General features: G+C 40.2%; 1 protein-coding gene across 10 annotated transcripts in view; it reads right to left on the minus strand.

Moving 5' to 3' along the window:
• The window catches only part of Ate1 (arginyltransferase 1), a 110326-nt gene that overhangs the window by 3950 nt on the left and 92624 nt on the right, over positions 1 to 13752 (minus strand). The gene's annotated exons all lie outside the window — the stretch shown is intronic.

Here is a 13752-nt window from a genome sequence, read left to right on the forward strand (position 1 = left end):
ATGACATTTTAATCAAGGAAAACTCTGCGGGGGCTGCTTGCTCACTCTCCCCACAACTGCTCCCTCACAGGAGCCGAGCTGTTTAACAGGTGCTTCCAAAGCAAGAGAAGCTACAGACCACAGCTGTACCTCTTGGGGGGGGGGTAAATTATTTGTTGTTCTCAGAGACTTAAGACTTTTCTAAGCCTTTCTTTCCTTTTTTGTTTTGTATTTAGGGACAGGGTTTCTCTGTGTAGCCCTGGCTGTCCTGGAAGTCTCTCTGTAGACCAGCCTGGTCTCGAACTCACAGAGATCAACTTGCTTCTGCTTCCTGAGTGTTGGGATCAAAGGGACATGCTGCCCCCACAACCTGGCTTTCTTTTTTTTCCCTAGGCTTTTCTAAAAATGATTCAAGAGTATATCAGCATATCTTTATAATATATTGTTACAGAAATATTACATAAAAATGAAAACAAGTTTTTATAGTTTTTAAAGGATACAGACATATACACAGCAGATAAATTGATATAAGAGCTAAAATGCTGAGCAAATGTACAATAGGGGATGTGATATTCGTGTTAATGGTCACCCTGACAGAATCTAGAACCAACTGGAAGAAGGGTATGTGGGATACCTGTGGGGGATTATCTTGACCTTATTAACTGAGGTGAGTGGTATCATTCCCTGGCCGAGAGAGCTCCTCAACTGTGTCCGTGGAGAAAGGGATGCTCTCAAGTTCCTACTCCATGTATTCCAACCCTAAGCGTCCTACCAAAGGGTGTAAAAACTAGGAGCTTTAAGTTCGACGTGACAGGATACTCATATATCATCTGAAGATATCTTATTTATCAACCACTTGACCTACACAAAATACTGACTGTAGTGCAGGTGTGTGACACACACCACTTTATCAGGTCACCAGCTATCAATGAGTGACAATACAGTCTCCTGATATGAATTCACCATTTCTAATGTTCTTACCTTGACTGATTACAGAGAAACCTATGATGAACACCAAGTAAGAAATAGTCTACAAAGTAGCTGAACTGTATCCTTAATAAAATGTCATGGTCATCTTTATCACCACTACGACCACCCTCATCACAGCTCGGGGACACTGAGGTAGAGGGGGCAGAAGGAAGATGAAGAGCCAGGGGATGAGATGAAGTGCTGTGTCATACTCTCTTCTGTACACAAAATGCTATTGCGCTGACGGACTCACAGCAGCCACAGCTGCCCACACAAGAGCTGCACAAGATCAAGCCAGACAAAAAGAACGAGACACGATATTCCACACAGTTGACTCAAAAGGTAGGCCTTTCCTCTTTCTCTGCAACCTCTTCCTCCTCCAGGCAGCTGCTGAGACTCACAGCTTGCTGCCCTTCCATTTTTCTTTTAAACTCTAATAAAGCTGCCCTTGAGCTTCCTTTTGAGTCTATTCTTAAACTTTTTTTCTTTATTTATTTATTAAAGATTTCTGCCTCCTCCCCGCCACTGCCTCCCATTTCCCTCCCCTCCCATTTCTCTCCCCCTCCCCTATCAAGTCCCCCTCCCTCATCAGCCCGAAGAGCAATCAGGGTTCCCTGCCCTGTGGGAAGTCCAAGGACCTGGCCTGGGTCTGAAAAAGCATGGGATAAAACCGGACTCGCTGAACATAGAGGACAATGAGGACTACTGAGAACTCAAGAACAATGGCACTGGGTTTTGATCCTATTCTTAAACTCTTTTACTAACAAAATGAAGAACCCAAGAGAGGACCTTGATTTCCCCAGCATATGTAACTATGGTGAATTCTCCATTTCTGGCAACCACCTCATATTCGGTGCACATAACTAGGAGTGGTGACTCTGTTACGTCTGGAGACGAGGCTGGGACTCACAATCTGCCTCAACAGAGCAACTTCTATTCACAAAGGGATAAACGAAGTGCTCTGCAGAGAACAAGTTTTGCTATGTTCCTGGTGAAATACCTTTCTGCTCAGAGAAGAAATGTTCTCTCAAAAACGTCTCAAGCTGTGTAGGTTTGATGGCTGGTCATTAATATTTATAATGCCCTTCCACACTGTTCTTGTGTGTAGCAGTTCAGGGGTACGGTCTGTGTACTTCAGAGTTATATGTGCTCTTGGCAATTACTTTTGTTTATGCCAAAATCCACTTGCCATGTCTCAACAGGCATCTCCCCAAATGACCCACTGCTCTTGGCTTTCATTTTTACTTTACACTTTGCACTTTTTAATACCTGCTTCAAAGCAAAAGATTTTCACTAAGAGAGGTACAGCGGGCCGTGTAAGCTTCTTAAACGCACAGCGAAGCAGCAGCCATGTCAGATGGGGTGGCCAACATGAGCGGTAAAAGCAGCTGTATGCTCACAAAGCTCAGCTCCTACAGGGCTCACAAGTCCTCCAAAGTCAAAACTTCCTAAATTCAAGTCTTTCAGAACTCTTCCCTTAGCAAAACCTTGTAAGTCTCAAACAGCAAGAGGACTCTGCAAAAGCAGAGGGCCCTTCTAGACAGCAAAGATGCTTCTGTTAAACTTCTGAAAGCAGAAAAGCAGCTTCTTTAGTGGACTTTGGAGAGTAAAAAAAAGTAGTGTAACAGTGACACAGCACAGCTATAAAGCAAATGCTTTTCCTGTGTGCCCCCTCCTCCTCCAAAAGACTTTTCCAAAAGCACTATTTGTTTTCAGACATACTTTGAAAGCATGTAGTTATATCAAAGAAATGCCTGTAGTTTGCAGTTTAAAGCCAGAACTATGCCCAAAAGCAAACTCTAGTAGCACTGACCCATTCACAAAGTACCAATGCACTACAGGGCTCCTTCTTTTACTTGCCTTCCTGGGTGCAGCTGGAATGCTTTAAGAAAACATTTAAGAAATGAAGTGTGCTGCACAAGAACCTTTGTTTTTAATCAAAAGATTCACAACAATGGGTTAACAAAGTATTTCAAGGAAATGCTAAAACTTCAGAGTGAAACTTTTAAAACACACACTTTAAATGGCAAATGAGTGGGTTCCAATAATAAACGTGTCCATAGTTAGTCCACACATGACAGCCACCTAATATTCCCAAGCTTCCAAGGTACACAGGTCAAGGGTAAATAATTAAGCACTCAGTAACCTGAAAAAAGATTGGTTTAATTCAGGTTTAGGGAATTAGGTGACATTAATTTAAAATGCAAATCAGAGCTCCCATGTAAGCAACAATTTACTGTGGAACTTAAGGGCTGCCAAGGAAACCGCTGCTGAGGCAGCCTGGGGAGCTGGCACATGCATCACAGTTGTGTGGCCAGCACCCCACAACTTACACTTTGGAGGCCACAGAATATGCTTTTTTCACTAAGAAAAAAAGCTTGAACTGCAAATCCACAGCTCTCTACACCAAAGCTCAGACTACTGAATGTGTGAAGTGAACCAAAAGTGAACAAATCCCCCATAAAATTCACTTAAAGTTTCCCTAACACATTCAAATAATGGTCACTAAGTAATTTTTTTTATTAAACAGTAAAATGAAATAAAACAAACACTGACATATCAGAATAGTGCAAAACAAACAGGAAGAAACAAGTCCAATAGAATGCACAAGAAGGGGTTGGAGAGATGGCTCAGAAGTTAAGAGCACTGGCTCTTTTTCCAGAGGACCTGAATTCAATTCCCACAACCAGACGGTGGCTCACAACCACCTCTAGTGGAATCTGCTGCCCTCTTCTGGCATAAAGTTATATATGCAGATAGAGCACATACATATATATATACGTGTGTGTGTGTGTGTGTGTGTGTGTGTGTGTATAAAATAAGAGGGCACAAGAAATAGACCCACTTGTTCACACACCTGAGAATCTCATAAAAAACATTATCTGGAAGCCATACTAGATACACAAATGTTTCTTAAATGAAGAGCTTGAGGATAGTTCAGTTGGCAAAATGCTTGCCAGGCAAATATCAGGATATGAGTTCAGACCCCCAGTACTCACATAAAAGGCAAAGTATAGAAAGCGTGCCTGTCTGCAGTTGCAGTGCTAGGGGATCGCTGACAGGGCAGTCTAACTGAACTGGTCAACTCCAGGTTCAGAGAGAGCTCTTGTCTCAAAAACTAAGACGGACAGTGACTGAGAAAAAGACTTGATGTCACCCTTTGACATACACATTTGATATAATTCAGAATCACCCATATTGCATTTGTATAATATGTCCAAGTTTGAAAGCAGCTTGATCCTCAACAAATTTTTAACTATCCAAAGGTTACAAAACACAGTAGGACCTGAACATCTGTAGTTTGAGTTTCTCATTTCACTGATAATCAAACAGCCTGGTAGTCAGTGACCTGTGGAAAGTGACAAATACAGTGAAGTCTAAAGACCCTTTGTCTTTGGGTTTCTAGCTGAAGACTCCATGAGCTAGCAGTTACCTGTTCTTGCAGAACAACGGTTAGGTATTAGGAATAAGCAATGTGAATGCAAATAAAATGAGTTTGGATGTTATTAATGGACAATGCAATGAGAGGAACCTGAAATTCAAACAATTTGAATATTGCTAAAATTTGAATAATTTTATGAGTTTGGTACAATGCAGGATTCTACCAGGTTCAAAGCTCTTTAAAGTTAGATGAGAATAAACAATCTTAAGTGCTAAAGAAACGTAAACACTGGTCAAGACATAACCTCATGGGCTAAACAGATGCAGGCTTCTCTGGGCTCGTCCACTAATTAAACAGGGAAGCACTTGGCCATAAACAATCAATCACCCACCTCCTCCGGGATATGGGGACCAATGGAAAGCCACTGTAAATGGCTTTAACCTGGTAAAAGCATTATGAAATGATGACGAGAATAAACACATGATGGTGTCAACGAACGCAATACTATGTATACTAATACAATTAGATAGAACTGGACCATCAGAGCAATAAGAGGTCCTACTCTCAAGACTTCAGTTGTCATGTTAACAACATTCATGGATTAGTTCTCTGAGCAGTGATTGGTAGTTCTCAACGTAGTGGTCTTGAGTGTCTTTTGATACATGTAATTCTAAATAATGAATACTCTTTTGTTATTCTAAGAGGATTCTTTTGCAATTCATTTTTGTATGCTGCTAATATATAAAGTACAATTGACTTCTGTATAATAACTTTATAAGCTACAATCTTATTTAATTCAGTTATTAGTTCCAGTAGTTATACAGAGGACTCCTGAAGATTTTTTTATGTAAACAATGATTTATTACTTCAACAGGAAATGCTTAATTAACTAATTGATTTATACTGTGATTTCAAACTAAGTAAATATTTAGTTCATTGTGTCCACAAATCTAATTAAGTTCCTAAGAATACTTTGTCAGACAATTGAATTAAGTGAGAAATTGAATACATTTATAAAAATTTTAAAAGTTAAAAATTGAATTAGTGCCTTGTAAATGCAATCAAATGTTATTCAAAAGTCCCTTTTTCTTTAAATAATTGCTAAAATTTTAAAGCTTTATACATTGAAAATATGATTTGTAATCTGCATTCATATTTGACAAACAGGACAAATCTTTCTTTAATAGACTTACATTAATGAACTGAGTACTAATTTTTAAACTAGAAGAAACCTTTGAATCCACTTTCCTATAAATTAAAGTCATTCTTTAAAATATGAGTTAAGGCTTAATACCTGTGCACACACCAACTTGAAAATGCAGACTCTGACTGGGTCTTTCTACAGTCGTGATTTGTAGTGGACTGTGAAATCAATTCAGCAGCCAACAGCAGGAAAGACACAGTGTGCGATAGATACCTAGTGACGCTGTTTCAGGCTGAAATCTTCCTGCACACTTGCACGCAAGTGCTGGGGTAGGCCCAGAGAGGGCAAGACTTTCAAGGAGGCAGCCTTAACTTCCAAATGGTACTATTTCAGAAGAAATGAACCAGAGAGGAGGTTGAATGCGCCAAGTGAGGAATAAATACAGTAAGCTGTGCCTTCCTGGCCTAAAACTAACAAGGTAAAAGTTTGTGGTAAGCTATCTACTATCTCAAACACTCATTCTGAACTCCAAACTACAGAGAATTGATGTAGGAGGGTCTTCTACCTATTGCTTTCATTGGTTAATTAATAAAGAAAACTGCTTGGCCTAATAGGTCAGAACATAGGTAGGCAGAGTAGACTGAACAGAATGCTGGGAGAAAGAAAGCAGAGTCAGGCAGACGCCATGCTTTTCCTACCCAAGATGGACGGACGGTGGTTAGACTCATGCTGGTAAGCCACAGTCAAGTGGCGATACACTTTAATAGAAATGGATTAATCAAGATGTGAGAGTTAGCCAGTAAGAGGCTAGAGCTAATGGGTCAGGCAGTGTTTAAATGAATACAGTTTCCGTGTAATTATTCTGGGGCTAAGCCAGCCGTGCGGGAGCCGGGTGGGACGAAAAGCAGGCCTGCTTGCCTCAACACTACAGAGAATAGTCATTTACTTACTGGCTGCAACACTTAAGCAACAGTTATGACTATGTCAAGTTATTTCTTCCTTAGTTGGTCTGAGGAAGTGAAATGCAGTTTCCAAACCAAGGCCCATGCCATTCTAGGTGGCTACTCAAACATTATTTCACCTAAGAATGCTCATATAGCCCCAGGTACATGGGTATATAAAATAGGTACACAAGCAAGACATTTTTAATAATAAATCATAAAGAAACTTACTTTAGAACCATTGTCTGGTAAATATATAATTTTATCATTTATTAAAGGCAAAAGAATTTTCTATGCTAATCAGATGTACTTGCTTATTTTCACATAAAGAATTCAATCTTGGCTAAACATCTGATGAAACATCTTCAATGTTTTCCATAGCTGATGGATACTTTGATTTTATAATTATCAATGCTTAGCAAAAAAAGCTTCATATACATATACATATATATCAAAATGCATAAGCATGTTTAGGGTCACTTCAAAAAGTGCTGAAAATTATGTCTCATTTATAAACCAAAATTCATTTAGTTTTTTTGTTTATTAAACTCCAATCAGCAACTCAGTGCCCAGTGCAAACTGATGCAGCTTATTCCTAGGTGTCAGAAGGGGACCAGATACTGAAGAAAAACAACTGAAGAAAGTAAAGGTTATCTTTATGTGCTGCATCCATCAGAGTTCTGGGGACAGACCTGGGGGGGGAGGGGGGTGAAAAATGAAGAAAAGCCGGGCAGATGGGCACATTAACAGAAAAGCTGGACTCAGACGGCCTGGGCTCTCTGGTAGAGAAACCACAGCATCCCAGACGCGCAGAATATTTAGTATATGGAGTTGAACAGAAAGATAGGGTTATCACACATAGCTGAACAAGGAAGTGGGGTTACGGCATACAGATAAACCAGAAGGGTTTATAGTATACATGCCTCAGACTTTACTTACTTTACTCAGGGCTTTCTCTGTTCTCCCTAAATTCATGAAGTCAAGAGTACATCAAGGTGTCTGAGAAGTACTGAAACATGAAAAACTATGGAGGACAGAAGGGAAGATTAGCCTCAGATAAGAACAAACTACCTTTCTGCGAGGAGAGGAAGAGAGTGCTGTGATGGTGAGGTGCTGTGGAGGCCTGGACTACCTCTCCTTGATGCAATGTACTTGAATTGCTATCGTCAGCCCATCATCCACTTTGCACATAGAGACTTGCTATTTTCATCTACCCATTCACTCATCTGATCTGGTATTTTGTTTTGTTTTGTTTGTTTGTTTGTTTTTTTGAGACAGAGTTTCACTTTAGTTTTGGAGTCTGTCCTGGAACTAGCTCTTGTAGATCAGACTGACCTCAAACTCACAGAGATTAAAGGCATGCACCATCACCACCCAACTCCTGACCTGGTCTCATCCTTTCGCCTCTGTAGGTGGACTCAACTCTAGCTTAGCTCCAGCCTTACTGCTGGACTCCACAACAGCAGCTGCCTCTCCAAAGACCTTCTTTTGGTTATTTTGCTCCTTTGATGCTGCATCCCAGGACTTCTGAAACATTTTGAACTGCAGTTTCTTAACATTTTTCAGCCATTCATGGCTGGCTGGCTGGCTGGCTGGCTAGACAGATGGGTGAATGGGTAGACAGACAGACAAATCTACTGTGTTGTATGTAATATGTGGTCAGAGCGTTGAAATATGAGTGGCGGGGCTGCGTCCCCAACACCCCGGCCGCTTGGCTAGCTCATGCCCGAAATAACAACACACAAACTGTATTCATTTAAAGAACTGCTTGGCCCATGAACTCTAGCCCTTACAGGCCAATTCTCGCACCTGGACTAGCCCATTTCTAATGATGTGTGTAAGCACCCCAAGGTGCGCTTACCGGGAAGATTCTAGCCTCCGTCCATCCTCATTGCGTGTGCCTCAGAGAGCAGAGCTATCGCGTCTACCCGGGAGAGCTGAGCATGGCGTCTCTCCGGGAGCAGAGCAGAGTCTGACCTCACTTCCTCTTCCGCCCAGAATTCTATTCTGTTTATTCCTCCCATCTATGTTCTAAGCTGAGGCCAAGCAGTTGGTTTATTATAACTTAACCAATGAAATCAACAGATTGATATATGACACTCCCACATCAGTCAGAGTTAATATTAGTAATTTAGATTGTACTAAAAGAGCCTGTGTTTGCCTTGGCCATGGTCACTAAGGAAAGTGGAAGAATCTGGAACAATGCTGCCACTGAAATCTTGTGAATTAGTTGTCATTCATAAATTCTGACGTTGTGAAAAGACAAAAATATGTTCACCTGTATATCTAACAAAGCTTGTTGACAATATTTCAACAGTCTATTTTTTCCATATCAACACAAATTCCCCAGACTTAGCAACTATTTGAACCAAATGTCCAGGTTCTTTTCTTGCTTGGATGCCGACTCCTTTGTAACATGTTCTCCCTCCAGCTGGCTATAGCTAATCATCATCATCATTACTGACAATAAGAATATTTATTAACTAGACTTCAAGCAATACTACTCAGTTTATAACTTTGAATAGTTAGACTGACATAAAAAAATTTGAAAACTATCTGGGAGCCACTGACGTAGCTCACTGAGTAGAGAAAGGTGCTATATTCAATCCCTGGAACACAAGATAGGTGAGCTAGACACACATACTGTGATATGTATGTGTATATAAACATATATGTGTGTATGCATTTATGTGTACATACAATAAGTTGTTTTTTTGAAGAAAGTTACTATTCTAAAGAACACAATTTTATCTTCAGAAGTGCTAAAAGAACAGCAACTTGACCCTGCACCTGTTAGGACAATCCTCTCTTTGTCATGAATCATCACTGCAGAGGATTCTGAGCGCCGTAAGGAAGTTTTGGTAAGTTTGCTTTCTTACTAGGCATTGTTTCCTAGAGATTAAGAGAACATGTTTGCATGGGCTGGAGAGATGTCTCAGTGGTTAAGAGAACATGCTGGCTCATATGCCCTTCTGAAGGAGCCTACGTAGTGTTCAGGAAGCAATGCCAGGCCTACAGACACAAATCAGTGAACACAAGACAGAGACTTTCTGAAACAGCTCCTCCACAAACACTCAAGATCTGAGTAAGGCTGGGTGTTCTACGGACACATGCTGGAGAACTACAGGAGTATAGGAAAAAATGTCAGGGAACCATGCCAGGGAGGAAAAAGAATGGAGTAAAAAGAAAAGAGGCTCCCTTTGAAATAACATAAAATAACACAAATGAAGCTTAAGGGGACCGCACTGCTATGAAGCTTCTTTAATTAGCTTAGGATTTCTAGCTACTCTGGGAAGAGTTAAGATGTTCTAGAAACAGTCTACCCCAGGAAAATGCACAAAGCACTTGATCCAAATTAATTGTCATTATTTTCATAGCAAATTTAGTTCAAAAGCAATGGTGTATGGCTTGGTCACAGTAGAGACAAATGAAAAAATTTCTTACCAACATTTCAAAGTCTGCTTAGAACAAAACCAACTTTAGACTACTATATGGTAAAAGATATCCATTACTATAATTATAAGTGAAAACAGAAATAAAAATTATCTAAAAATAAAAACAAGTACTTTTAAAAGTATAGAAAAAACTGGAAAAAAAATATTTTCATCCTTTGACAAAACAAATTTTAGCTGTATTTTTGCAACAAACATTGAACAGTTAATATAAAATGAGTAACACGGGGGAAACAGGATGGTGCTGGGGAAGTAATGTATACTCAATAAAGCTTCACTCTGGAAAACAATAAAGCAAGGATTGTAATACCTTTGAGTAATACCAAATTATATGCTCAACACTGTTTATCAAGGCTTAAAAATCAACTCCAAAATACCGGCTACTGTTTCAACAAAGTGTGTGTAAGAACTGTCTACGTTAAGATAGTGCCTGCCCTATAAGAGTAGTATTTGTTTTCTTTATGGTCAAATTAACAACCAAGTAGTTTTTACCTTACCAAAAGTGATTTCTATCTAACCAAAAGTAAAGTAACACAAGCAACCCTAGCAGTATGATACGTGACCCTGTTCTGCTTCACAAAGCATCCACAGCTCCATTCCCGGGAAGAGCAGTGGAGAACAGGAGACACTGTGGCTGCGGCTGCCGCACACCTGTGCATCCTCTGACTGCACTCTAGCTCCCTTCCCTAACTAACTCCGGAGCCTTGTGCACGCGGGACAAGCGTTCTGTCACTGGATGACATGTTCAGTCCACATCTGAGCCAAATTTCTACAAAGGCTCCCAGAAAATACTTTTAAAGAAGTAATTTAAGAAAAAAGGTAAAATATAGGCTAGTGCGATGGCTTGGCTGGTACAGGCTTGCCATGAAAGCCTGCCCCGTGCTCATTCCCTGGACCTCTAGTGACAGTCAGAGAACTGACTCCATAAAGTTGCTCCCAGACCTCTACATACATGCCATGGTCCTTGTACCCCATACATACAACACACACAACAATAACATATAAATATTTAAGAAAGTAAAGTATAAATGTGGTACTGGATTATTTTAAGACTGTCTGTATATAGCCAATTTCTAATTTTAAAAACAATGGGACATTATTTTCCTTCAAAGTTATTTGAGAAATTTCTAAACACATTTTGATGGAATAGACAGAAGTTCTAAACTGAAAACAAAATACCCATATACAACAAGTAAATTTCTTTTACAGTTGTTAGAAGTCAGTCACCTCTTGCCCACATAATACCTTAACACAGTAAATACAAAGGGTTTGCTGTCCAGGCTAAAGAGTTAAACAAACTCATAAAACACAAGACGAGGAGGGAGTGCTGGGAGCAGATTGCAAGGGCATAGGAGTGGGTATTTCAGAGTCTTATAGCAACTTAGGGTGCGGAGAATATGAGATTTTTCTGTAAAATGAAACCACTTTACAGAGCATAACGAGATCAGCTGAGAAACCTTCTGTAGGCCCTTGAACCACAGAACATCTGGGAGAGCAAAGACTTCGTGATTGAAAAACAGGCCAGCTAGCAATACTCCTCACATCAGGCTCCATGTTTTATCTGAGTAAGAGTTTGGGTCATGTAGAAGTAAAACTGGCCCCAGAGAGGAGGAGAGTTTCTCACAGTTTGCCATTTAAACCTCCAATGACCGTGTTTCACAGCAGGCTCAATACACTCCAGCATGTAACTGCATTTTAATTTCCTAAAACCACAGGACATAAGTGTGATTTCAAATAGTGTCTGGACTGTGATATTCAATATTGATAAAACTATACAATATTATCTTCAAAGTTACAAAGACACAACACATGGAAAATGATCTTCATGTGCTTGGAAACTCTATTCTCAAGTTTACTCTGACTGTAAATGAATTCTAAACGATGAATAGTTAACAGCCAGTGTCTGCCCTGAGGAGCAGAACCCAGCAGAATACAGGAAACAACATGCTATGTGTTCATCACTCACCAGAACAGACTGTCTTCTTGATAACAGTAGGCAATGCAAGACTAAACTGGTTTTGCTATGAAATGCTTATTAGCACTTGTTTTGGAAAGGAATTTTAAAATCAATAAACTGAATGAGTATTTACTTGCATGCCCATTCCATGCATGGAAATGAGAAGGTCATGTTTCAGCTTCACAAAACATGGGGAACTTATAGTCTCTTGCATCTCCAAGAAACCTTTAAACTAATTTAAGAAAGAGAGTAAAATTGTGTTCACGTGTAAGAGTCAGAAACAAGCTGAAGACCATAGTACTATGAAGGAAAGAACTCGACAAGATGGCCCGCAGCTTTCATTACAAGCTACTGACCCAGAGGAGGCAAAGCGGAAGTGTTTTCTAAGACACGGGTAGAGGGTAATTATGGGCTTTCCTCTTGAACACGCTGCCTTTGGCTATGGACCTGACGCCAAAGCCCACTGACAAAGTCAGTGTTTTAAAGCAACATTATCTGTTTGATCAGTACAGTATAACTTAGAATGAAACAATCCCATTCTGATTAGCAACTTAAGGTATGGGATTTAAGTCCTGGCTAGAAAACCTGGGGAGATGCCAGAGTGTCTGGCAAATGGGATAGCTGGGCCACTCTTCAGATTCTACGGTACTACTATGGGTAAGGTGTGTCATTCATGATTTCATATCAGCTTTTCAGGGGAACAAATGTATCACGTAAACCAATTTCATTCAAAAACAAACAAACAAAAAAAAAAAACCTCCACAAACTGGCCAGGCAGTGGTGGCACACACCTTTAATCCCAGCATTCTGGAGGCAGAGGCAGGCAGATCTCTGTGAGTTTGAGGCCAGCCTGGTCTACAGAGCAAGTTCCAGGACAGGCTCCAAAGACAGAGAAACCCTGTCTCAAAAAACTAACACAAACAAAAGCTGGTGAGAAAAAAATGGTCATTTCAGAACTGAGAAATCCATGCGTTTCTTTTCTTTCTTCACCCCTCATTCTCACCTGACCGTTGCCCTCTGCCAGGCTTGCATTTCCTCCCTTCCATATTCTAATGAGGTATAAATCAGGTATCACCTCAGTAGTAGACTGTGAAGACTCAAAGCACAGTTTGGAACATCAATGGACTTCAGTCCGGGGAAGCCACACACAGTGGCATAATGTAAGCCATCCGAGAGCATCAAACGTGTGCCAGTTTAACAAAGCCCTGCTCCCACGCTCTGTAGACCAAGAGGTGTTTTACACTTTCAGTGGCACTTAGACTCCAAGGAGCTAAACAGGACATACTTTTTTTTCTCTCAGAGAGAAGGGGCAGAACAAATGGGAATAAATGCCAACAAAACCCTCTGGCATAAATCTGAGGCAACATCCTAACCTAACTTGAACAAAAAAACCAAAACAATAGGGACGATTCTTAATATCTGGGTCTGATTTTCCTCTCGGTATAACTCAATCAGGTAGGTCTTACTATATTTTTATTAACATATACATTATGGCATTTTTATACATACATACTATACTTCAATCAAACACAGAGGTCGTCCTATTATTTTCTTTTGTTTCAGACAGGGTCTCATGTTGCTCAGACTCACCCCAAACTCATGACAAGACAGCTGAGGCTGACGCTAAATAGGTGATTCTCCTGCCTCTAACTTACAATTGCTAGGGTTCCGGGCATATCCCACCACACTTGACACTTATTTTTATCTTAATAGTAAGTAAGGAATCTGAAAGCAGGGAAGATTCTCAATTGCCTAAAAGCACAGATACCTATTTGTCATGAAGTCAGGATCTTAACTTGTGGCTATTCTTTTAGTGTCTCTATACACTTATAAGAGAATAATAATAAACAAAATATGGCGGAGGCTATTCTAGGCAGGACCTCGAAAAGGACATGGAAAAGAAGACATACCGGGGACAGACGAAAAGT

Source organism: Alexandromys fortis, unplaced genomic scaffold (assembly GCF_014885135.2).
Source record: "Alexandromys fortis isolate MF-2015 unplaced genomic scaffold, M_Fortis_MF-2015_v1.1 scaffold_146, whole genome shotgun sequence".
Classification (NCBI taxonomy): domain Eukaryota; kingdom Metazoa; phylum Chordata; class Mammalia; order Rodentia; family Cricetidae; genus Alexandromys; species Alexandromys fortis.